General features: G+C 38.6%; 1 protein-coding gene across 8 annotated transcripts in view; it reads right to left on the reverse strand.

The window, feature by feature from the left end:
• Positions 1-20,118, reverse strand: part of fam49a (family with sequence similarity 49 member A) — a 100,439-nt gene extending 80,321 nt beyond the window's left edge. For 5 of the 8 annotated variants that reach the window (XM_061886521.1, XM_061886520.1, XM_061886514.1 and 2 more), the window contains exon 1: positions 19,989-20,118. The gene's annotated coding sequence lies outside the window, so the exon portion shown is untranslated. The remainder of the gene's footprint in view (positions 1-19,988) is intronic. The other 3 variants (XM_061886522.1, XM_061886515.1, XM_061886518.1) reach the window with 3 other exon arrangements.
• Between the last annotated feature and the right edge of the window lie 5,168 nt (positions 20,119-25,286).

Genomic DNA, 25,286 nt, shown 5'->3' on the forward strand with positions numbered 1-25,286 from the left:
AGTCGAGTGCCGCTAACAAAAGACATTGAAGTTTAGGTATGGCTATGCAAAACAAAACAAAAACCGAACTGGCTGCAAAGTAAGCAAAAAACAGAATGCTGGACAACAGCAAAGACTTACAGAGACGGCGTCCACAAGGTACATCCGAACATGACATGACAATCAACATTGACCCCACAAAGAAGGATATCGTCTGCAAAACTGAAACAGTCTTGATTGCTAAAGCAAAGCAGGTGCGGGGAGTAGCACTCAAAAAGAAGACATGAAACTGCTACAGGAAAGTACCAACATAACAGGAAAAGCCACCAAAATAGGAGCACAAGACAAGAACTTAAACACTACACACAGGAAAACAGCAAAAAAGTCTAAATAAGTAGCGGCGTGATGTGAAAGGTGGTGACAGTACACCTACTTTGAGACAAGAGCTATAGTGATCAGTATTGGCGTTAACGCACTTTTTGTGTCTTTTTACGCATTGAAATCAAAAAGTATGTGCATTTGCGGGAGCGCAGATATATATATTTTTTAACAACCCCGCCTTCTATGGGTCAGAAGTGCGGTTTGCTTGTTTTTTTTCTTAAAGGCCTACTGAAACCCATTACTACCACCCACGCAGTCTGATAGTTTATATATCAATGATGAAATATTTACATTGCAACACATGCCAATACGGCCTTTTTAGTTTACTAAATTGCAATTTTAAATTTCCCGGGAGTTTCGTCTTGAAAACGTCGTGTAATGATGACGTGTACGCAAGCCGTCACGGGTTTTAAGGAAACATGAGCGCTGCACACACACACAGCTAAAAGTCGTCTGCTTTAACCGCATAATTACGCAGTATTTTGGAGATCTGTGTTGCTGAATCTTTTGCAATTTGTTCAATTAATATTGGAAAAGTCAAAGTAGAAAGATGGAGTTGGGAAGCTTTACCATTTAGCCACACAAACACATGGTGATTCCTTGTTTAAAATTCCCGGAGGTGAAACTTTACTATGGATCAGAGCGTGGTCAAGCGAACATGGATCACGACAGAATGTCAACCAGCAGGTTTCGGTGAGAAAATTGTGGTAAAAAATCGCTTCTTACCAGAGATCAGCTGAGCTTGTGCCGTCCATAGCTGCCGTCGACTTCCCTGAGACACTGGCATCACGACACCCGTGGAGACACACCTCCGACTATCAGGTACTGTTAAACTCACTAAAACACTAGCAACACAATAGACAGATAAGGGATTTCCCAGAATTATCCTAGTAAATGTCTCTAAAAACATCTGAATCCGTCCCAATGCAATTATGTTTTTGTTTTTTTCTAGTCCGTCGCTATCAATATTCTTAAACAGGAATCTTTCATCCTCGCTCAAATTAATGTGGAAATTGTCGTTTTCTCGGTCCGAATAGCACTTTTTGTTGGAGGCTCCCATTAAAATCAATGTGAATATGTGAGGAGCCGATAAAGGCAGGGCTTTTTTGTCAGCACCAAAAGTTGCGAACTTTATCGTGGATGTTCTCTACTAAATCCTTTCAGCAAAAATATGGCAATATCGCGAAATGATCAAGTATGACACATAGAATGGACCTGCTATCCCCGTTTAAATAAGAAAATCTCATTTCAGTAGGCCTTTAATCGATTGTCGCTTTCCGCTGGTGTTTTGTTTTGTTTACATTTGCCGGCGAAATTCTGTATCCCTGAACTATTTTGTGTTCCTGCCGAAAGGCGTGTGCATGGGGGCGGAGCTCTGGGCCTTGTGCAGCCAGCGGCAGCACGTCCGATGTCCATTATTCAAAATGAGGATTTTTACGATCACGCTTTGATCGTCAAAAATGTTGTTAGCGTAACATGTGGCATTCCTACCCGAATAAATGCTTTTGATCATCCGTCCAATACGTGTTGCATTTGTATTCAAATCGCTGCACAAGTGTCTCTATTGTATATGTGTCATGTTGCAGAGCGGTTGGTCGGTCTACCTATTTTATGGAAATGACAAACCCCGTTTCCATATGAGTTGGGAAATTGTGTTAGATGTAAATATAAACGGAACACAATGATTTGCAAATCCTTTTAAACCCATATTCAATTGAATGCACTCCAAAGACAAGATATTTGATGTTCAAACTCATAAGCTTTTTTCTTTGCAAATAATAATTAACTTAGAATTTCATGACTTCGACACGTGCCAAAGTAGTTGGGAAAGGGCATGTTCATCACTGTGTAACATCACCTTTTCTTTTAACAACACTCAATAAACGTTTGGGAACTGAGCAAACTAATTGTTGAAGCTTTGAAAGTGGAATTCTTTCCCGTTCTTTTTTTATGTAAAGCTTCAGTCGTTCAACAGTCCGGGGTCTCTGCTGTCGTATTTTACGCTTCATAATGTGCCACACATTTTCGATGGGAGACAGGTCTGGACTGCAGGCGTAAGGCTGGGCGATATGACTAAAAAATGTATCACGATATAAGTTTTTCATATCAGTCGATATCGATAATTATTGATAAAAAAAAACCCCAAAAAACTATTCTAAATAAAGACCAGGAGAAAAAAGGCTGAACTTAAATACTTTTACTTTAAATATAACCTTTAACCTTTAGAACGAGGTCAGCATTATGAAAAACAGTCAAATAAATGAAAATACTGGTCGATGTGCAAATAATGATAAATTCTTAATCCAAATATGCAAAGTATTGTAATTAAGAAATGAGTAGTGTACAACTCAGGCTTTAAAGCCATATTGGTGACAATAAATGCAAATAAATAAAAGTCACATTAAGCAAGCTGAAACAAAGATGTCTTACAGAATATTGTAAACATCGGAATAAACTTGCATCTGAACATCTGTGACAAAATACTGCCCAACTGGTGACGTGATGTTTCCTTTTATATTTACAATTTCCTCTCGCGCTGCCGCACTCATATTTCCGTTTCGTATCACTCCTCGTTGTCAGCTAGCCGTTGTTGCTTTTTTTTTCCTGTTAGCATTTCCCAGATTGCCTTGCGGTTCAGGCTCGTCCGATATTATCGGCCGATAAATGCTTTAAAATGTAATATCAGAAAATATTGGTATCGGTTTCAAAAAGTAAAATGTATGACTTTTTAAAATACCGCTGTGTACACGGACGTAGGGAGAATTACAGAGCGCCAATAAACCTTAAAGGCACCGCCTTTGCGTGTCGGGCAAGTCACATAATATTTACGGCTTTTCACACACACAAGTGAATATAAGGAATACTTGATCAACAGCCACACAGGTCACACTGAGGGTGGCCGTATAAACAACTTTAACACTGTTACAAATATGCGCCACACTGTGAACTCACACCAAACAAGAATGACAAACACAACATAAACACAACAGAACAAATACCCAGGAATCCCTTGCAACACTAACTCTTCCGGAAGGCTAAAAGTTTCTGTTTCTAAGTTTTGTGCAAACACTGTAAACGACATAGATTCAAGCAAAACGTTTAAAAACTTTCCTGGATGACATTCTCACAATACAATTGTATCTGTGTAAGCTTCCATTTTGTAATTACCGTAATCACCTGTAGATGTGGCGGTTTTTAGACGGCTGATGATCTACATACATGTGAGAATAATTAATTAAATGTATCATATGGGGACGGCATGACGTAGTTGGGAGAGTGGCTGTGTCAGCAACCTGAGGATTCCTGGTTCAATCCCCACCTTCTACCACCCTAGTCACGTGCGTTGTGTCCTTGAGCAAGACACTTCACCCTTGCTCCTGATGGGTCCTGGTTAGCGCCTTGCATGGCAGCTCCCGCCATCAGTGTGTGAATGTGAATGGGTGAATGTTGAAATAGTTTCCAATCCAATCCAATCCAATCCACTTTATTTATATAGCACATTTAAACAACAAGAATGTTTCCAAAGTGCTGCACAGCCATGTTAAAAACAATATTAAAAAACAATATTATGCTCCACCAATGACTAAAGAAAAACAAAAAAATAAATAAATATAAAACCAATATAAAAAGCGATTTGAGTTCCTCAAAAAAGGTAGAAAAGTGCTATACAAGTATATCCCATTTATCATATGCATATATGCCCTGGCACACCATTATCATAATTTCATGGCTGACATTTTTATAATGAAATAAATACACCTACAACTTATTATACACAAATATAGAAAAAACTGTCGGCAGCGGTAAAGTTTGGTACCCATGAAGGAAAGAAGAACGTGAACGAATGTTTATAACTGAATAAATTCACATACGCATTTTCTTTTGTATCATTTCTTCAACAAAATAATGTTTATGACAACCCTTTCTCAGAACACAATATCGAATGTGAGATATCAATCAATCAATCAATGTTTACTCATATAGCCCTAAATCACTATATACCAGGATATTGCACACATGTATCATTTGTTTTCAGAACGCAGGGTTTGCCACACATTCATTTATTTGTGGCGGCCCGCCACGAAAGAATTACAGCTGCCACCAAAAAAAAAAAAAAAAATTAAGTTAAAATAATAAAATAAAATAAAAAAATAAATAAAAAAATAAATATATATATGTATGTATATATATATATATAAAAAATTAGTTAAAATAATAAAATAAAATAAAAAAAATAAAATAAAAAAAAAAATATATATATATATATATATATTTTTTTTTTTTTCTTTTTTCGGCTTTTGACTCGCTCGACCGCTCATAAAAACAATGGGACTCTGTCTGTAAATGGAGCTTGTAGTTACATATTATATAAATATGTAAGTATTATATAAATATGTATATAAATATGTACATAAAATGTTGTAATTATATTCCAACTCTGCGTTCTTCTTGGTCATCGCCCTCCCCCCTGCCGTCCCTCCCTAACCGCCCGACCTCACCACCACAAATAGATTCTGGGTGTTATCTTCGACCAAACTCTCTCCTTTGAGTCACACATTAAAAGCGTTACTAAAACGGCCTTCTTTCATCTCCGTAATATCGCTAAAATTCGCTCCATTCTGTCCACTAAAGACGCCGAGATCATTATCCATGCGTTTGTTACGTCTCGTCTCGATTACTGTAACGTATTATTTTCGGGTCTCCCCATGTCTAGCATTAAAAGATTACAGTTGGTACAAAATGCGGCTGCTAGACTTTTGACAAGAACAACAAAGTTTGATCACATTACGCCTGTACTGGCTCACCTGCACTGGCTTCCTGTGCACTTAAGATGTGACTTTAAGGTTTTACTACTTACGTATAAAATACTACACGGTCTAGCTCCATCCTATCTTGCCGATTGTATTGTACCATATGTCCCGGCAAGAAATCTGCGTTCAAAGGACTCCGGCTTATTAGTGATTCCCAAAGCCCAAAAAAAGTCTGCAGGCTACAGAGCGTTTTCATTTCGGGCTCCAGTACTCTGGAATGCCCTCCCGGTAAAAGTTCGAGATGCCACCTCAGTAGAAGCATTTAAGTCTCACCTTAAAACCCATTTGTATACTCTAGCCTTTAAATAGACTCCCTTTTTAAACCAGTTGATCTGCCGTTTCTTTTCTTTTTCTCCTATGTCCCACTCTCCCTTGTGGAGGGGGTCCGGTCCGATCCAGTGGCCATGTACTGCTCGCCTGTGTATCGGCTGGGGACATCTCTGCGCTGCTGATCCGCCTCCGCTTGGGATGTTTTCCTGCTGGCTCCGCTGTGAACGGGACTCTCGCTGCTGTGTTGGATCCGCTTTGGACTGGACTCTTGCGACTGTGTTGGATCCATTATGGATTGAACTTTCACAGTATCATGTTAGACCCACTCGACATCCATCGCTTTCCTCCTCTCCAAGGTTCTCATAGTCATCATTGTCACCGACGTCCCACTGGGTGTGAGTTTTCCTTGCCCTTATGTGGGCCTACCGAGGATGTCGTAGTGGTTTGTGCAGCCCTTTGAGACATTAGTGATTTAGGGCTATATAAGTAAACATTGATTGATTGATTGATGCCTGACCTGTGGAAAACACTGGAACGGTAACAAAAAAGTGGGACCTGTCACGCCAAATTTCTTCCCCTCTACAAAAACCTTCTCCCCAGAAGATATTTGGCGTGACAGCCCCTCTAATGCCTGAAGGACCCCAATAAAGCCGTGATAATACCAAGTTATATGACTCTTAAGGGTTACAGCTTCAAAATTAGCGAAGCAAAAATAGCTTGAAAGGTTAGCATGCTGGAATGCTGATATTTTTTTATCACCGTTATTTTTCACCAATGACAATCAGCCAATTATAATAATTTTAAAACAGGCAGCTGTGTGGGCTGCTTTAAGCAAGTTATATGACTCTTAAGGGTTACAGCTGCAAAATTAGCGATGCAAAAATAGCTTGAAAGGTTAGCATGCTGGAATGCTAATATTTTTTCCTCACCGTTATTTTTCACCAATGACAATCAGCCAATTATAATGCTTTTAAAACAGGCAGCTGTGTGGGCTGCTTTAAGGTCCTTCCACCCTCATTGGGGTCCTTCAGGCATTAGAGGGGCTGTCACGCCAAATGTCTTCCGGGTGGAAGGTTTTTGCAGGGGGGGAAGAAATTTGGCGTGACAGACCCTGTTTTTATTAACTTGATGGGGTCCCTGGGACCCCATTTTGAAAATTCCTAGCGCCAACACTGGTGATGAATGGTTTGTTATGGTTCGAATTAGGGCTGGGCGATATCAATATACTCGATATATCGCGGGTTTGTCTCTGTGCGATATAAAAATTGACTATATCGTTATATTCGTGTATACGTTCTCACACAGTTGCTTTTAGCTGCGGACATTACATTACAGGCGTTTCTCACTCTTTCCTGTCTCTGCTTCTCACAGAGACATAAAACAAGCGCACCTTTTTATATACATCACATACAACGTCAGACGCCCTCGCGGAGCAGAGAGGTAGCAGCATGGTAACAAAGTGGTGCGAGTGGTAATACGAGAGAAAGAAGGTGTGAATCTGGTAACAAATGAAGGAAGAATAATTACAAAGAAAAACCGCACGGAGTCCATCGTCTGGCAGTGAATTGCCTTCAAGCGGGAAAATGTTGAACAGAAACAAGTAATGTGAAGTATGCGGCAAAAGCGTTGCTATAAAAAGTAGCATTACTGCTAACTTGCACCATCATTTGAAGAGTCTCCCGCTAGAGAATAAAGAGTGCTTAAAACTCCGCATGTCAACATTTCTGGCCGGGGCCACATCAACAAAATGCCGAAGCAACCATTTCCACATCAACACCATATGAAAAAAATAGTCAACAAAAGAAGGAGATAATGTCCGCAGTAACATACCGCATAGCGAAGGACATACTTTATTTGATTTCCTACTACGCAGCTTATTTTTATTTGACATTTAGTGAAATTTCTTGTGTGACATCATGCACAAAAGTGCACTTTATTTGTTTTAAACTATTGTAGTGGCATTCTGTACAAAATGTGCCCGTTAATTTAGTGTTGTTTTGATATGTCATCTTTTTTGACATCATGCACAAAAGTGCACTCATTTCTCTGACAATCTTGCACTTTCTGTTTTGAAATGACATGAATGTCTGTGCCACTGCTTAATAACTGTTTAATAAATACACTTTTGGTAAATTCACTTAGTTGTGATTTCCCTCTCTGCATGAAAGTTTAAAATGAGCAGTATGGACAAGAATGTTTTCATGTAGAAACATCATACTGCTGTGATTATATGCATCAAGTGTTCATTCAAGGCTAAGGCAAAATATCGAGATTTATATTGTGTTTCATGACATGGCCTAAAAATATTGTGATATTAATAAAAGGCCATATCGCCCAGCCCTAGTTTAAATTCATATGCAACAATTGCGAGAACAGCTTTTTATTGTCAACATCGGCTGCTAATTTCATTTTTTTTAATGTTTTCTGCCGGTGGTGCCGGATTCTTTCAATGAAAACAATGAGCTTTCACTCAAAAAAGGTTGCAAAACACTGCTTTAGGGTACACAATTCATTTCCTCACAGGCGTATGGAAACAGGAGGCAACGGGGGACAGCAAACGATGAAAAATAATAAACACGGGACCGCAGTAGCGCTATACCAACAAAAACATAAGCTCAAACGATAGTTGAACTGCCGAGCTTTGGAGAGATAAGCGTGACCGACAACTCATATTTATTAAGCCCCTTTGGCAAATAGTGAGCCTCAATAGGCTTCCTTCCGCTTGGTGGTTGCTGCGACTCGCTTATATGAGTCACACTTGTTTTTTTCTCATACAGCAACATAACGTGCCGTTTCTCTCCTCCACTGGTTCTCACGTTCGGTGGCACCGACCTTACTAACTTACAAACCCCGTTTCCATATGAGTTGGAAAATTGTGTAAGATGTTAATTAAAAATGGAATACAATGATTTGCAAATCATTTTCAACCCATATTCAGTTGAATATGCTACAAAGACAACATATTTGATGTTCAAACTGATAAACATTTTTTTTGCAAATAATCTTTAACTTTAGAATTTGATACCAGCAACATGTGACAAAGAAGTTGGGAAAGGTGGCAATAAATACTGATAAAGTCTAGGAATGCTCATCAAACCCTTATTTGGAACAGGTGGGTGCCACGATTGGGTATAAAAACAGCTTCCCAAAAAATGCTCAGTCTTTCACAAGAAAGGATGGGGCGAGGTACACCCCTTTGTCCACAACTGCGTGAGCAAATAGTCAAAACGTTTAAGAACAACGTTTCTCAAAGTGCAATTGCAAGAAATGTAGGTATTTCAACAACTACGGTCCATAACATCATCAAAATGTTCAGAGAATCTGGAGAAATCACTCCAAGTAAGCTGCATGGCCAGAAACCAACATTGAATGACTGTGACCTTCGATTCCTCAGATGGCACTGTATCAAAAACCGACATCGATCTCTAAAGGATATCACCACATGGGCTCAGGAACAATTCAGAAAACCACTGTCACTAAATACAGTTCGTTGCTACATATGGAAGTGAAAGTTATAGCTGAACTATGCAAAGCGAAAGCCATTTATCAACAACATCCAGAAACGCCGCCGGCTTCTCTGGGCCCGAGATCATCTAAGATGGACTGATACAAAGTGGAAAAGAGTTCAGTGGTCTGACGAGTCCACATTTCAAATTGTTTTTGGAAATATTTGACATTGTGTCATCCGGACCAAAGGGGAAGCGAACCATCCAAACTGTTATCGACGCAAAGTTCAAAAGCCAGCATCTGTGATGGTATGGGGGTGCATTAGTGCCCAAGGCATGGGTAACTTACACATCTGTGAAGGCACCATTAATTCTGAAAGGTACATACAGAGTTTGGAACAACATATGCTGTCATCTAAGCGCCGTCTTTTTCATGGACGCCCCTGCTTATATCAGCAAGACAATACCAAGCCACATTTAGCACGTGTTTCAACAGCATGGCTTTGTAAAAAAAAGAGTGTGGGTACTATCCTGGCCCGCCTGCAGTCCAGACCTGTCTCCCATCGAAAATGTGTGGCGCATTATGAAGCGTAAAATACGACAGCGGGGACCCCGGACTGTTGAACGACTGAAGCTCTACAAAAAACAAGAATAGGAAATAATTCCACTTTCAAAGCTTCAACGACAATCATTGGTACTTTAACTTTAACTTAATTAGTTTCCTCAGTTCCCAAACGTTTATTGGGTGTTGTTAAAAGAAACGGTGATGTAACACAGTGGTGAACATGCCCTTTCCCAACAACTTTGGCACGTGTTGCAGCCATGAAATTCTAAGTTGATTATTATTTGCAAAAAAAAAAAGATTTATGAGTTAGAACATCAAATATCTTGTCTTTGTAGTGCATTCAATTGAATATGGGTTGAAAAGGATTTGCAAATCATTGTGTTCCGTTTATATTTACATCTAACATAATTTCCCAACTCATATGGAAACGGGGTTTGTAGTTACTATGCTAATCTAATTAGTTACTATCTAAGTCACAGCAGCTCAGATGAGGCACCAAGCAGTGTGGGTGGTGAGCGTTTCCACGGAGTGTCTCCAGAGCAGTCAACCTGAAATTCAGGTGTCAGGGACAGACACGGAAAGAGATTTTTACAACAAATTTTTAAAGCTTAGTGATTTATCAGCTTGTAAGTGTTTTTTTTTTTACCCTTCACTTTCATATTTCTCTGTGTTTTTTGCATTTTTGTTGCGTTTCGCTTGATTGTAAAATATGTCGATCGAGAGGGGGTGACGTTCATATGTTTTCAATATTCAGTGTTTTATCGTTCATAGTTAATATTGTAAATCCCACATTCTTTATTTCATGTACATTCTGGGTGTCTCGTTCAGTAAAAAAAATTAAAATACCATTGTGTTTTTTAAGACAGTCTCTCCTAACTTTTTTAGCGTTCAATCAGACATTATTGTAAGTTTTTGTATTAGTGTTTCTAAAAATCAGATATACCGGCCCCCAGACACCTTTTTTTCTGTAAATTTAGCCCCCCGAGTTCAAATAATTGCCCCGGCCTGCTTTAAAGGGAATTCCTTCGATCATTTTATTGAGCAAAACTGTGTATATTCCACTATAACCACACCACAAACATTAGTAAAAAAAACTGTCCAATTTCTGTCGTGCAAACCAGGCTTAAACCAAGTGTTTGACATCCGTCGACAGATCAACAGCAGCCGCTGGCGCCAACAAATGCACTCATGGCACAGTGATGCGTTTACGGTCACATAAAGAGTCGAAAAACACCAACTCTACATAAAAACTGTAAATAATAGGTCGTTACACTATGACTCTCCAATCGAATGTGTGCTTATTCTACTGCCATTAATTAAGAATGCTGAGTTATTGATATTATTCATGATATTCTGTTCCGAGATTAAAGAAAATGCTCAAAAAAAGACATTCCACAGACAAAAAGTTACAGGGAAGTACACTTTTCTAATGTTTACATCTCATTGTGCAACATCAGAATGTTTTAAGGGGAACTAAATGTGATCTCTGAAAGTGGTTACAAACTTTTTGCAAAGTAGGACCCCCCTACCCAGACATGCAATACTAGAACAGTGTTTATGAAAAACAATATATATATATATTTTTTTTATTGTAAGTGGGCCAAACCACTGATAGTAGAAAATAATCTCATTACAAGCACTGCTGTCATTTGATTATTATAATAAAACATTTAACGTGTTATTAAGTCTGGGTTGGGAAAGGTGAGCTGCTGTTATGGCCACAGTGTGCATGTCTTTTTTTATCAATCCAACAAAACGATACACAACAATACCATAATAATGTAATTCCAATTCCAAAACCAAACCCGACCCAGCAACATTCAGAATAGCAATTAACATAGTAATTGAGAGGACAAACAAACATGACACAAAACAATCCAAAAGCAGTCAAACAAAAATTAATATTATCAACAACAGTATCAATATTAATAACAATTCTAACATAGCAGTGACTAGAAATCCCTCATTGATATTGTCATCACATACATTTATAAAAAAATAAAAACATTAAAAAAAAATGAAGAATAGTGTCACAGTGGCTTACACCTCCATCACATCTCATAAGCTCGACAATACATTGTGTCCAAAGACAAAATAAGTCATATTTTTGGTTCATTTAATAGTAAAGACACATTTAAATAATGGATCCCATATTCCAATATATGACTCATTATTATCCAAAGTAAATACAGTTTTTTTCTACTGATATCATTCCCATAGCTTGTGTACACCAGTCAGTATGAGTTGGACTATCAACATCTCCATTTTTTTAGTATGACCGTATTTTTCGGAATATAAGTCGCTCCGGAGTATAAGTCGCACCTGCCGAAAATGCATAATAAAGAAGGAAAAAAAAACATATATAAGTCGCACTGGAGTATAAGTCGCATTTTTGGGGGGACATTTATTTGATAAAACCCAACACCAAGAATAGACATTTGAAAGGCAATTTAAAATAAATAAACAATAGTGAACAGGCTGAATAAGTGTAAGTTATATGAGGCATAAATAACCAACTGAGATATGTTGACGTAACATATTATGGTAAGAGTCATTCAAATAACTATAACTAATAGAAAATGCTTTAAGTTTACCAAACAATCTGTCACTCCAATCGCTAAATCCGATAAAATCTTATATGTCTAGTCTCTTATGTGAATGAGCTAGATAATATTATTTGATATTTTACAGTAATGTGTTAATAATTTCACACATAACTCGCTCCTGAGTATAAGGCGCACCCCCGGCCAAACTATGAAAAAAACTGCGACTTATAGTCCGAAAAATACGGTACCATTTTTATTATGTTGCATATTGAAAGAAATACATTTTTACTCTGTGACGACACATTACTAAATTGATGCAGATCCCAAAGAATACAAGTTTGCAGTGTCATTGGGATATTAAGGAAAGTGATTGCTTCTTTTGTTGTTTTCAACCATAACACTTTCATTCTATGACATTCCCACAATAAATGAACAACAATTCCCTCAGCTGCCCGACACTTCATACATAACTTGATATCTACTACACCAATTTTAAACAGGTGAGCAAATGTAAAATACAATCAATTCAAGATCTTAAATTGACACAGCTTATTTTTAATGCTTCTAAAGGGCTTACTGGCATTTTTCCAAATACTTTATGATATGTCTCTTTCATCTTTGGGGCGGCATAGCTCGGTTGGTAGAGTGGCCGTGCCAGCAACTTTAGGGTTGCAGGTTCGAATCCCGCTTCTGCCATCCTAGTCACTGCCGTTGTGTCCTTGGGCAGGACACTTTACCCACTGCTCCCAGTGCTAACCACACTGGTTTAAATGTAACTTAGATATTGGGTTTCGCTATGTAAAGTGCTTTGAGTCACTAGAGAAAAGCGCTATATAAATATAATTCACTTCACTTCATCTGAAATGTTTAAGTTGATCATCCATTTCCTCACACATGCATCATTTGCATTTCTAGTGTGGTGTTCATTTATTATTCTATCAAATAGTTTAATTAATTTCTTAACTGTATCTTGATTAAAAAGTGTGTCTTCCATCCATCCATCCATTTCTACCGCTTATTCCCTTTTGTGGTCGCGGGGGGCGCTGGCACCTATCGAAGCTGCAATCGGGCGGAAGGCGGGGTACACCCTGGACAAGTCGCCACCTCATCGCAGGGCCAACACAGATAGACAACATTCACACTCACATTCACACACTAGGGCCAATTTAGTGTTGCCAATCAATTCCAGTTCATGGGTATTTAAAGACATACTTTCAGAGGATATGCATTTATTTACTGCGTTTTTTAAAGAGATAAAATTTAAAAAATAATTTCTGGGTTACATTATATTGATCAACTAAATCATTGAACGGTTTAAAAGAGTTTTTATTAATAATATGATGAAGTTTAGTAATACCTCTGCCTTTCCATGTTGTCCATTTAACCACATTTTTATTAATTATGATATTAGAATTGTACAAACCTCGTTTCCATATGAGTTGGGAAATTGTGTTTGATGTAAAAATAAACGGAATACAATGATTTGCAAATCATTTTCAACCCATATTCAGTTGAATATGCTACAAAGACAACATATTTGATGTTCAAACGGATAAACTTTTTTTTTTTTTTTTGCAAATATTCATTAACTCTACAATATGATGCCAGCAACACGTGACAAAAAAGTTGGGAAAGGTGGCAATAAATACTGATAAAGAAGAGGAATGCTCATCAAACACTTATTTGGAACATCCCACAGGTGTGCAGACTAATTTGGAACAGGTGGGTGCCATGTTTGGGTATAAAAACAGCTTCCCAAAAAATGCTCCGTCTTTCAGAAGAAAGGATGGGGCGAGGTACACCCCTTTGTCCACAACAGATTAAACAGTTTAAACCAAATACATATTTCATTGTATTTTGCTGCCAATATTGGACTAATACTAGTAGAAAAGGTAAATATATGTTTTTTCTGTTAACAAACATGCACATTCAGAGCAGAAAACAACCCATGTTTTCCCTTGATAAAAGAAAAATGCATGTAATCATGCATGGAATCAGTGGTCAACAGATTAAACAGTTTAAACAGGTCAATGCAGCACCTGCATTGAGCCAATTTGTCCAAAAGATGGTGCAATTGCAGAAACAATAACACACTTATTTAGTGTCTTTGTTTTTGTAATTGTTTTAACTATTCGCATTTTGACCGTTCTGCCTTCATTCCACAACCCTAAAGTAAAGTAAAGCACAGAGGAATGCTTTTGCAAAGCCTTTGGACTTCTTGCATGAAATGAGGTCTTAATGAGGACAGCAGTTTTTTTGTCAAGTCGATATTTATCATGGCATTCACGCAGCATTCCATACATACTACAATTAAAGCTGATGTGGAAACAATGAATGAAAACACACGCACACAACCACAGTGGGTGGGAATTGCAGCTGTTTGTGTGTGTGTGTGTGTGTGTGTGTGTGTGTGTGTGTGTGTGTGTGAGTGTGTGTGTGTGTGTGTACTCTACTCTTATGTATTTATGTACATATTTTGTCTGTGTTTAATTTTCTACTTATGTGCATACATTTGAATTTTTAGTACATGTTTTGTACATTCATACAATAAAGTAAACTGAATGAAAATAAGTAGATATGATTTATTTTCAATCTACAAGTGTTACCTTCAATAAGTACTTTGCTGTCCTTAAAAATGGCCAACTCACAGAACTTACTACTGTGTGTGTCTATGGTCAAATCTACCTAGCAACAGCGGTCGGTCCTCCCAACTACAAAAGTGAAATGTTTTTTTTACTTAGCGTGTTTTGCATTCTGAAGTGAGGTTGCAACTCCTCCACTCCCATCTAGTGCTAGACATATTTTTTTTTCATCATTTTAGCTATAGTGGAAAGGGGGGCCCTCACAACCTACTGACCAAACGTGGGTCCACACAACGTAGGCAAGACATGTATGTGTGTGTGTGTGTGTGTGTTCTCACCAACCAAAAGAGTGATCTCGTAAGTGCAAAACCATAAAGAATTATAATTTATAGAACAGTCTGTCAGAATGAAAACCTTTTACTATACTTAAAATCCCCATTACAACACGTGTAGATAGCCAGCAATCCATCATTACAGCACCAAACACAACAACAGCAACTGGGACTACTGTGTCAATCGTAACATGGGTTGTACTAATGAAAAAGATGAAAAATGGATGGAACCAGTGCTCATTGTGTTGACAAAAAATGTTCGTCTCCGCTATCGTCAACGACCTATTTTCCCGGGACCAAAATAAGATCAAAAGAAATGCACGATGACAACAGCAATGACGAAATTGACGATTTAGTCAACGAATAAAAATGAGACGAAAATGTTGAAAATGTTTTGGAAATGACATGAATGTTTGTGCCACTGCTTAATAACTGTTGAATAAATACAATTTTGGTCAATTGACTTAGTTGTGGTTTCCCTCTCTGCATGAACGTTCAAAATGAGCATATTTTAATGCAGTATGAAGAAGAATGTTTTAATGTAGACACATAGAATCATCATATTGCTGTAATTATATGCATCAAGTGTTCATTAAAGGCTCGGGCAAAATATCGAGATATATATCGTGTATCGCGATATGGCCTCAAAATATTGAGATATTGATAAAAGACCTTATCGCCCAGCCCCATGTCCAGGTCACCTGTGATTCTACTTAAAGGCCTACTGAAATTAGATTTTCTTATTAAAACGGGGATAGCAGGTCCATTCTATGTGTCATACTTGATCATTTCGCAATATTGCCATATTTTTGCTGAAAGGATTTAGGAGATAAAAAAAAAAGACGATAAAGTTTGCAACTTTTGGTCGCAAACAGAAAAGCCCTGCCTTTACCGGAAGTCGCAGACGATGACGTCACATGTTTGATGGCTCCTCACATATTCACATTGTTTTTAATGGGAGCCTCCAACAAAAAGAGCTTTTTGGACCGAGAAAACGACAATTTCCCCATTAATTTCAGCGAGGATGAAAGATTTGTGTTTGAGGATATTGATAGCGACGGACTAGAAAAAAAAAAAAAAAAGTTAAAAAAAAAAAAAACGCGATTGGATTGGGACGGATTCATAAGTTTTTAGACACATTTACTAGGATACTGCTGGAAAATCCCTTATCTTTCTATTGTGTTGCTAATGTTTTAGTGAGTTTAACAGTACCTGATAGTCGGAGGTGAGTGTCCACGAGTGTTTGGATGCCAGTGTCTCAGGGGAGTCGACGGCAGCTTTATGGACGGCGCAAGCTCAGCTGATCTCCGGTAAGAAGCGACTTTTTACCACAATTTTCTCACCGAAACCTGCTGGTTGACATTTGATCGGGATCCATGTTCGCTTGACCGCTCTGATCCATAGTAAAGTTTCACCTCCGGGAATTTTAAACAAGGAATCACCGTGTGTTTGTGTGGCTAAAGGCTAAAGCTTCCCAACTCCATCTTTCTACTTTGACTTCTCCAATATTAATTGAACAAATTGCAAAAGATTCAGCAACACAGATGTCCAAAATACTGTGTAATTATGCGGTTAAAGCAGATTACCTGGCCGTCGAGGGAAGACTAACTACGGAAAATGGTGAATACATTTGGACTGCCAAAGTAGACTGTCTCAGTTATTGTCCGCCATAACGCCGCGGACTCAACATCGATATAAAGTCCCCAAAAAGGAATGGACAATGAAAGTGAAGGCAAAAGAGTGAGTGTCCTGACCAGATATCTACATCCCTAGTTTGATTGTTGTCAAATGTTCTTTGTCACATTGTGAACTTTGTTTCCAATAAAGATTTGATTAGTTTATGATGCCTCAGGTGTGATTCACTAAAAAAGGGCCCCACAGCACACTGGATTCCAGCTAATTGAAATACCAAAACACTTGATATTGGACATTTTCAGCTCATGCGTATTAGGTCACGTTGCGCCGGAGGACGGAGGGGGTAGGGGGTCTTAAACGGTGGAATTGTTACCCTGGATAACCTTATCCAGTGTAAACAGGGGCTCAGTTGAGCAAAATGCAAAACATTTAGTTGACTACAACTAATCCAATTTAGATGACCAAAATATGACAAAGTAAAATACATTTTCGTAAAAATACTGACTCAAACTAAACTAAAAACGACTGTCGAAATTAACATGGGATGGACCAGAATATGTTCATCAGATTTGAGTCAGATCAGGGGAGACAGCTGCAGCCACGCAAGACTTCCCACTGCTTTTCTACTACTTCCAGCTCCTTCCACAGCACTGCAACAAGCCATCTGCTTGTTCAAACATACATAGGAATGTCCTCCCTATAAGGTTGGTTGGCCTGGGCAGGGGTGCTGAATAAAGTGGTGTTAAGTTGCCAGCAACCAGTAAAAGGAAGAATGATGAAAAACAAAAACAAAAAAATCACACCATTTTGAAGCGCGGTAGGTGAAAAAAGACCAAATGTTAACTGAGATTCGCAAAGGTCACCAAAATTTGCCATTCATTGCAGGAACATGTTTGATTGATTGATTGAAACTCGTATTAGTAGATTGCACAGTACAGTATATATTCCGTACAATTGACCACTAAATGGTAACACCCCAATAAGTTTCTCAACTTGTTTAATCAATTCATGGTAATCTGATAATGTTGATTCCTTGAGCCTGGATGCTGCTGCTATTGTTTAGGCGCACACCACTCATCAACTTAAAATCGTCAGTTTATTTGCTAAACATTATACATTCCAAAGTGTAGTAGCGGTGCACACTAATTTAATTGTATTATTACTTTTGTAGGTTGTATTTTCTGTTTTTTTAGGGGGGGGGCATGTACAAACCCCGTTTCCATTTGAGTTGAGAAATTGTGTTGGATGTAAATATAAACGGAATACAACAATTTGCAAATCCTTTTCAACCTATATTCAGCTGAATGCACTAAAATGACAAGATATTTGATGTTCAAACTCATAAACTTTTTTTTTTGCAAATAAAATTAACTTGGAATTTCATGGCTGTTGTAAAGCTCTATGGAGATGATGAATTAATTTTCCAGCATGATCTGGCACCTGCTCACAGTGCCAAAACAAGCAGTAACTGGTGTACTGACCATGACATTACTGTCCTCCATTGGCCTGCCAACTCCCCTGACCTAAACCCCAGAGAGAATTTGTGGGGTATTGTGAAGAAGAAGCTGAAAGACACCAGACCCAATTATGCAAATGAGCTGAAGGCCGCTATTGAAGCATCCTGGGCATCCATAACACCTCATCAATGCCACAGAATGATTGCCTCCATGCCACGCCGCATTGATGCAGTAATCCGTGCAAAATGATTCCCAAGCAAGTACTGAGTGCATTAATTGACATTTTCAAATGTTTGATTTTGTTTTGCTGTTATAAATCTTTTTTTTTTACTTGGTCTGAGGAAATATTCAAATTTTTTGAGATAGGATTTTTGAGTTTTCTTAAGCTGTATTAAAAATAATAAAAGGCTTGCAATATTTCAGTTGATGTGTAACGAATCCAGAATGTATGGCATTTTCATGTTTTTAGTTGCATTACGGAAAATAAATAAATAAATGATAAATGGGTTGTATTCGTATAGCGCTTTTCTACCTTCAAGGTACTCAAAGCGCTTTGACATTACTTCCACATTTACCCATTCACACACACATTCACACACTGATGGAGGGAGCTGCCATGCAAGGCGCCAACCAGCACCCATTAGGAGAAAGGGTGAAGTGTCTTGCTCAGGACACAACGGACGTGACGAGGTTGGTACTAGGTGGGATTTGAACCAGGGACCCTCGGGTTGCACACGGCCACTCTCCCACTGCGCCACGCCGGACTTTATCACAATATTCAAATTTTCTGAGACAGTCCTATATATCTATACATATATATATATATATATATACATACAAACACATATATATATATATATATATATATATACACACACATATATATATATATATACACATATATATACACACACACATAATATATACATATACACATATAATATATATACATATACATATCTAATATATACACATACATATATATACACACATACATACATACATACATATATGAACATACATACATATATACACATACATAGATATATGTATGTGTATATACATACATATATATATGTGTATATACATACATATATACACATACATATATACATACATACATACATACATATATAAATATACACACAAATATATACACATACATATGTATACATACATACATATATATATAAATATACACACATATATACACATACATACATATATATACACATGCATATACATATATATACACATACATATGTATATATAGATATATATACACATACATACACATATACTGTATATACACATACATATACATATATATATATATATACACACATATATATATATACACACATACACACACATATATATACACACATACACATATATATATATATACACACATATACATATACACATATACATACATACATATATATATATATATATATATATATATACATGCATACTGTTAAGTTTAGTCTTATTTAAATGTGTCTTTTTGTTGTCTCCTTCTCCCTGTTGTTTATGTTTTGTGGACATTTGCATTGTCAACATTTCGATGCATCCTGCTGAATATTTGTTGTACAAATTGAAAATTCTGAATAAATCTTAAATTTAAAATAAATTATGAGGGGCCAAAAAAATATTTACGAAAATTAATTTGCAATTTGCCTTGATGCTTAACCAGGTAACCAAAGCGCAATAACGAAATAAAATAGAAAAACAAAAAGGTACACAAAAGGCGCTGGAAAATGTGTCTGTATGATTATTGCTGCGTTATAAAACAATGTTTGATAAAGTCCAGAGTTTAGAAGCGGCTAATGCTAAGCTAGCCAGTTAGCCTGGGCATCTCTTCCCATGTGAGCTCATTTGACAGTCAGGAGCTTGACCGGGTGAGAAACCTAGGCCTTTAAATCCCCCCTTTGAGCCTTCCAAACCGGAATAAAAGTAACTAGATGAAAATAAGACTCACCAACTTGCGATTTTCGGGCAGGCACTCGCTGAAGGAAGGGTTTGACTGCTTCTTTTGGCGACCTTGGCAGCGAGTGTGTGCAGCCGCGGCACAGATTCACAGCGGAGACTCCGCCCTCTTTCTACAATATAACGCTGGAAAGAACGGTTCTGCTCTAAGACACGCCCATTAGCGTTTTAATTGGTTAGATTTAGGGGCTGTGGAAAGTGAACCAATTAGAAGAACGACTTCTTACCAGGGGCGGGCTAATACAAAGCAGCAATTGTGCGTGACGTGCCTACGTGGCGGCCATCTTAGTCGGGGCTACTTTCCCCATTTAAGGCAATGCAATACAATGCGTCCTATATTAAAGGCCTACTAAAACCCACTACTACCCACCACGCAGTCTGACAGTTTATATATCAATGATGAAATATTAACAGTGCAACACATGCCAATACGGCCTTTTTAGTTCACTAAATTGCAATTTTAAATTTCCCGGGAGTTTCTTCTTGAAAGCGTCGTATAATGATGACGTGTACACAAGACGTCACGGGTTTTTAGGAAGTATGAGCGCTGCACACACACACAGCTAAAAGTCGTCTGCTTTAACGGCATAATTACACAGTATTTTGGAGATCTGTGTTGCTGAATCTTTTGCAATTTGTTCAATTAATATTGGAGAAGTCAAAGTAGAAAGATGGAGTTGAGAAGCTTTAGCCTTTAGCCACACAAACACACGGTGATTCCTTGTTTAAAATTCCTGAAGGTGAAACTTTACTATGGATCAGTGCCCGGTCAAGCCAACATGGATTCCTACCAAATGTCAACCAGCAAGTTTCGGTGAGAAAATTGTGGTTAAAGGTCGCTTCTTACCGGAGATTAGCTGAGCTTGTGCCGTCCATGAAGCTGCCGTCGACTCCCCTGTCAAGACACCCGTGGACACACCCTTCCGACTATCAGGTACTATTTAACTCACTAAAACACTAACAACACAATAGAAAGATAAGGGATTTCCCAGAATTTTTTTTTTTTATCTTTTTTTTTTCTAGTCCGTCGCTATCAATATCCTCAAACTCAAATCTTTCATCCTCGCTCAAATTAATGGTGAAATTGTCTTTTTTTCGGTCCGAATAGCACTTTTTGTTGGAAGCTCCCAGCAAAAAAACAATGTAGACATGTGAGGAGCCCCCACACGTGTGACGTCATCGTCTGCGACTTCCGGTAGAGGCAGGGCTTTTCTCTTAGCACCGAAAGTTGCACATTTAATCGTGGATGTTCTCTACTAAATCCTTTCAGCAAAATTATGGCAATATCGCGAAATGATCAAGTATGACACATAGAATGGACCTGCTATCCCCGTTTAAATAAGAAAATCTCATTTCAGTAGGCCTTCAAAGGCCTACTGAAACCCACTACTACCGACCACGCAGTCTGATAGTTTATATATCAATGATGAAATATTAACATTGCAACACATGCCAATACTGCCTTTTTAGTTTACTAAATTACAATTTTAAATTTCCCGGGAGTTTCTTCTTGAAAACGTCGCGTAATGATGACGTGTAGGCAAAACGTCACAGGTTTTTAGGAAGTGTGAGCGCTGCGCACACACACAGCTAAAAGTCGTCTGCTTTAACGGCATAATTACACAGTATTTTGGTTATCTGTATTGCTGAATCTTTTGCAATTTGTTCAATTAATATTGGAGAAGTCACAGTAGAAAGATGGAGTTGGGAAGCTTTAGCCTTTAGCTACACAAACACACGGTGATTCCTTGTTTAAAATTCCTGGAGGTGAAACTTTCCTATGGATCAGAGCGGTCAAGCAAACATGGATCCCGACCAAATGTCAACCAGCAGGTTTCGGTGAGAAAATTGTGGACACTGGCCTCAAGACACCCGTGGACACACCCTTCCGACTATCAGGTACTATTAAACTCACTAAAACACTAGCAACACAATAGAAAGATAAGGGATTTCCCAGAATTATCCTAGTAAATGTGTCTAAAAACATCTGAATCCGTTCCAATGCAATCGCGTTTTTTTTTTTTTTCCCTAGTCCGTTGCTATCAATATCCTCAAACACAAATCTTTCATCCTCACTCAAATTAATGGGGAAATTGTCGTTTTCTCGGTCCGAATAGTTCTTTTTGTTGGAGGCTCCCATTAAAAACAATGTGAGGATTTGAGGAGCCATCAAACATGTGACGTCATCGTCTGCGTCTTCTGGTAGAGCCAGGGCTTTTTTATTAGCGACCAAAAGTTGCGAACTTTATTGTGGATGTTCTCTACTAAATCCTTTCAGCAAAAATATGGCAATATCGCAAAATGATCAAGTATGACACATAGAATGGACCTGCTATCCCCGTTTAAATAAGAAAATGTCATTTCAGTAGGCCTTTAAAGATACATCATATTCCGTGTGTGTTTGTAAATAGATTTTAATGCAGGTTACTTTATTGAAAACGTTAAAAATACACAATTGGGGATAGGTTGATTTGCAACACTAAATGGTCCCTAGTGTGTGAATGTGAGTGTGAATGTTGTCTGTCTATCTGTGTTGGCACTGTGATGAGGTGGCGACTTGTCCAGGGTGTACGCCGCCTTCCGCCCGATTGTAGCTGAGATAGGCACCAGCGACCCCACAGGAAATAAGCGGTAGAAAATGGATGTTACCTATGAACAGTGTTCCCTCTAATTTTTCATGTATGTGAGCAAACGCAAAAACTCATCGAGCATTTCAGTGAAGCACATGTGAGCAACATCAGACGTGCACACTGTGGCCACAACAACATCACACCTTTCCCAAACCTGACTAAATAAAAAGTTAAATGTTTTATCATTATTAGCCCACCCAGGGACGCTCTAGTTTTTACCATGAATTGATTAACGTGGACCCTGACTTAAACAAGTTGAAAAACTTATTCGGGTGTTACCAGTTAGTGGTCAATTGTACGGAATATGTACTGTACTGTGCAATCGGTCATACGTATAGCCCTTTTCTCTCTTCAAGGTACTCAAAACACTTTGACACTATTTCCACATTCACCCTTTCACGCACATATTTACACACTGATGTTGGGAGTTGCCATGCAAGGCCCTAACCACAACCCATCAGGAGCAAGGGTGAAGTGTCTTGCTCAAGGACACTACGGACGTGACGAGGTTGGTAGAAGGTGGGGATAGAACCAGGAACCCTCAGGTTACTGGCACGGCCACTCTCCCAACTGCGCCACGCCGTCCGTACTAATAAAAGTTTCAATCAATTCAATCAATCAAAAGCATGATATAGTTTTCTAATATAAGTGTTTTGGCCCACTTACACTGACAATAACAACAAATATTGTTTTTTCATGAGCTGTGGACTAGTATTTTATGTCTGGGTGGAGGACTTGCTTTGGAAATAATTTGTACCCCTTACAGATATCGCATTTAGTTCCCATTAAAAAATTCACATGTTGCACAATGAGATGTAAGCATGTGATCATGTGTAGATTTCTGTGACTTTCTGTTTTTAAAATATATATTTTTATTAGTTTTTATTTAATATATATATAAGAGCACAGCTTGTATGTTAAGTTAAAAAGTTAAAGTGCCAATGATTGTCACACACACAAGAGGTGTTGAGAAATTATTCTCTGCATTTGACCCATCACCCTTGATCACCCCCTGGGAGGTGAGGGGAGCAGTGGGCAGCAGCAGTGGGCAGCAGCAGTGGCCGCGCCCACTTCTTTTGGTGATTTAACCCCCAATTCCAACCCTTGATGCTGAGTGCCAAGCAGGAAGGTAATGGGTCCCATTTTTATAGTCCTTGGTATGACTTGGCCGGGGTTTGAACTCACAACCTACCGATCTCGGGGCGGACACTCTAACCACTAGGCCACTGAGTAGGTGGGTTTACTATGCACAATTGAATATCATAGTTGCTCAGACAGTAACATGTTCATATAAGTTTATTTTGGGATATTTCCTAATGGGGAACAAGGTTGATGTCTCTTGTTTTCATGTCAACATTCAAGCTAGCGAGCTAGCGCCAGTCGGTCCATGAGTTTTATCAAAGTGCAGTTATCAAACACGGTTTTAGGTTAAAACGCTAATAGTCCGTTTTTTTTTTCATAAATGCATTCATTTTCTACCGCTTATTCCCTTTGGAGTCGCGGTTTTTATCCATCCATCCATCCATCTTCTTCCGCTTATCTGAGATCAGGTCGCGGGGACAGCAGCCTAAGCAGGGAAGCCCAGACTTCCCTCACCCCAGCCACTTCGTCCAGCTTCTCCCGGGGGATCCTGGGGCGTTCCCAGGTCAGCCGGGGGACATAGTCTTCCCAACGTGCAAAATTGACAATGGAACAAACTAATTTTAATATTTCTGTACAAATCATGGTGAAAATTAAGACTCCAGAGGAAAGTGTGGACAAGATGAAGACTCCAGAGGAAAGTGTGGGCAAGATGAAGATTCTGGAAAAACGGGTGGACAAGGCTCTGGATGAACATTTGGACAAGATGAAAACTTGTCCAAAGACTCTGGAAAAATGTTTGGACACTCTGGAAGAAATTGTGGACAAGGTGAAGACTCCAGAGGACAGTGTGGAAGAGACGAAGACTCTTGAAGAAAGTCTGGCCAAGATAAAAACTCTACAAAACGTTTGGACAATATGAAGAGTCTGGAAGACCATGTGGAGAAGATAAAGACTCTGGAAGAACGTGTGGACAAGATGAAGGCTCTGGATGAACGTTTGGACAAGATAAAAACTCTTGAAGAAAGTGTGGGCAAGAGGAAGACTCTGGAAAAACATTTGTACACTCTGGAAGAAAGTGTGGACAATATGAAGACTCCAGAGGAAAGTGTGGACGAGATGAAGACTCCAGAGGAAAGTGTGGGCAAGATGAAGACTCTGGAAAAACGTGTGGACAAGGCTCGGGATGAACATTTGGACGAGATGAAAACTTGTCCAAACAGTTTGGACACTCTGGAAGAAATTGCGGACAAGATGAAGACTCCGGAGGACAGTGTGGAAGAGACAAAGACTTTTGAAGAAAGTGTGGCCAAGATAAAAACTTTAAAAAAACATTTGGACAATATGAAGACTCTGGAAGACCATGTGGACAAGATAAAGACTCTGGAAGAATGTGTGGACAAGGCTTTGGATGAATGTTTAGACAAGATGAAAACTTGTCTAAAGACTCTGGAAAAACGTCTGGACACTCTGGAAGAAAGTGTGGACAAGATGAAGACTCTGGAAAAACGTGTGGACAAGGCTCGGGATGAACATTTGGACAAGATGAAAACTTGTCCAAAGAGTTTGGACACTCTGGA

This window comes from Nerophis ophidion, linkage group LG24, assembly GCF_033978795.1.
Source record: "Nerophis ophidion isolate RoL-2023_Sa linkage group LG24, RoL_Noph_v1.0, whole genome shotgun sequence".
In the NCBI taxonomy this organism is placed as follows: domain Eukaryota; kingdom Metazoa; phylum Chordata; class Actinopteri; order Syngnathiformes; family Syngnathidae; genus Nerophis; species Nerophis ophidion.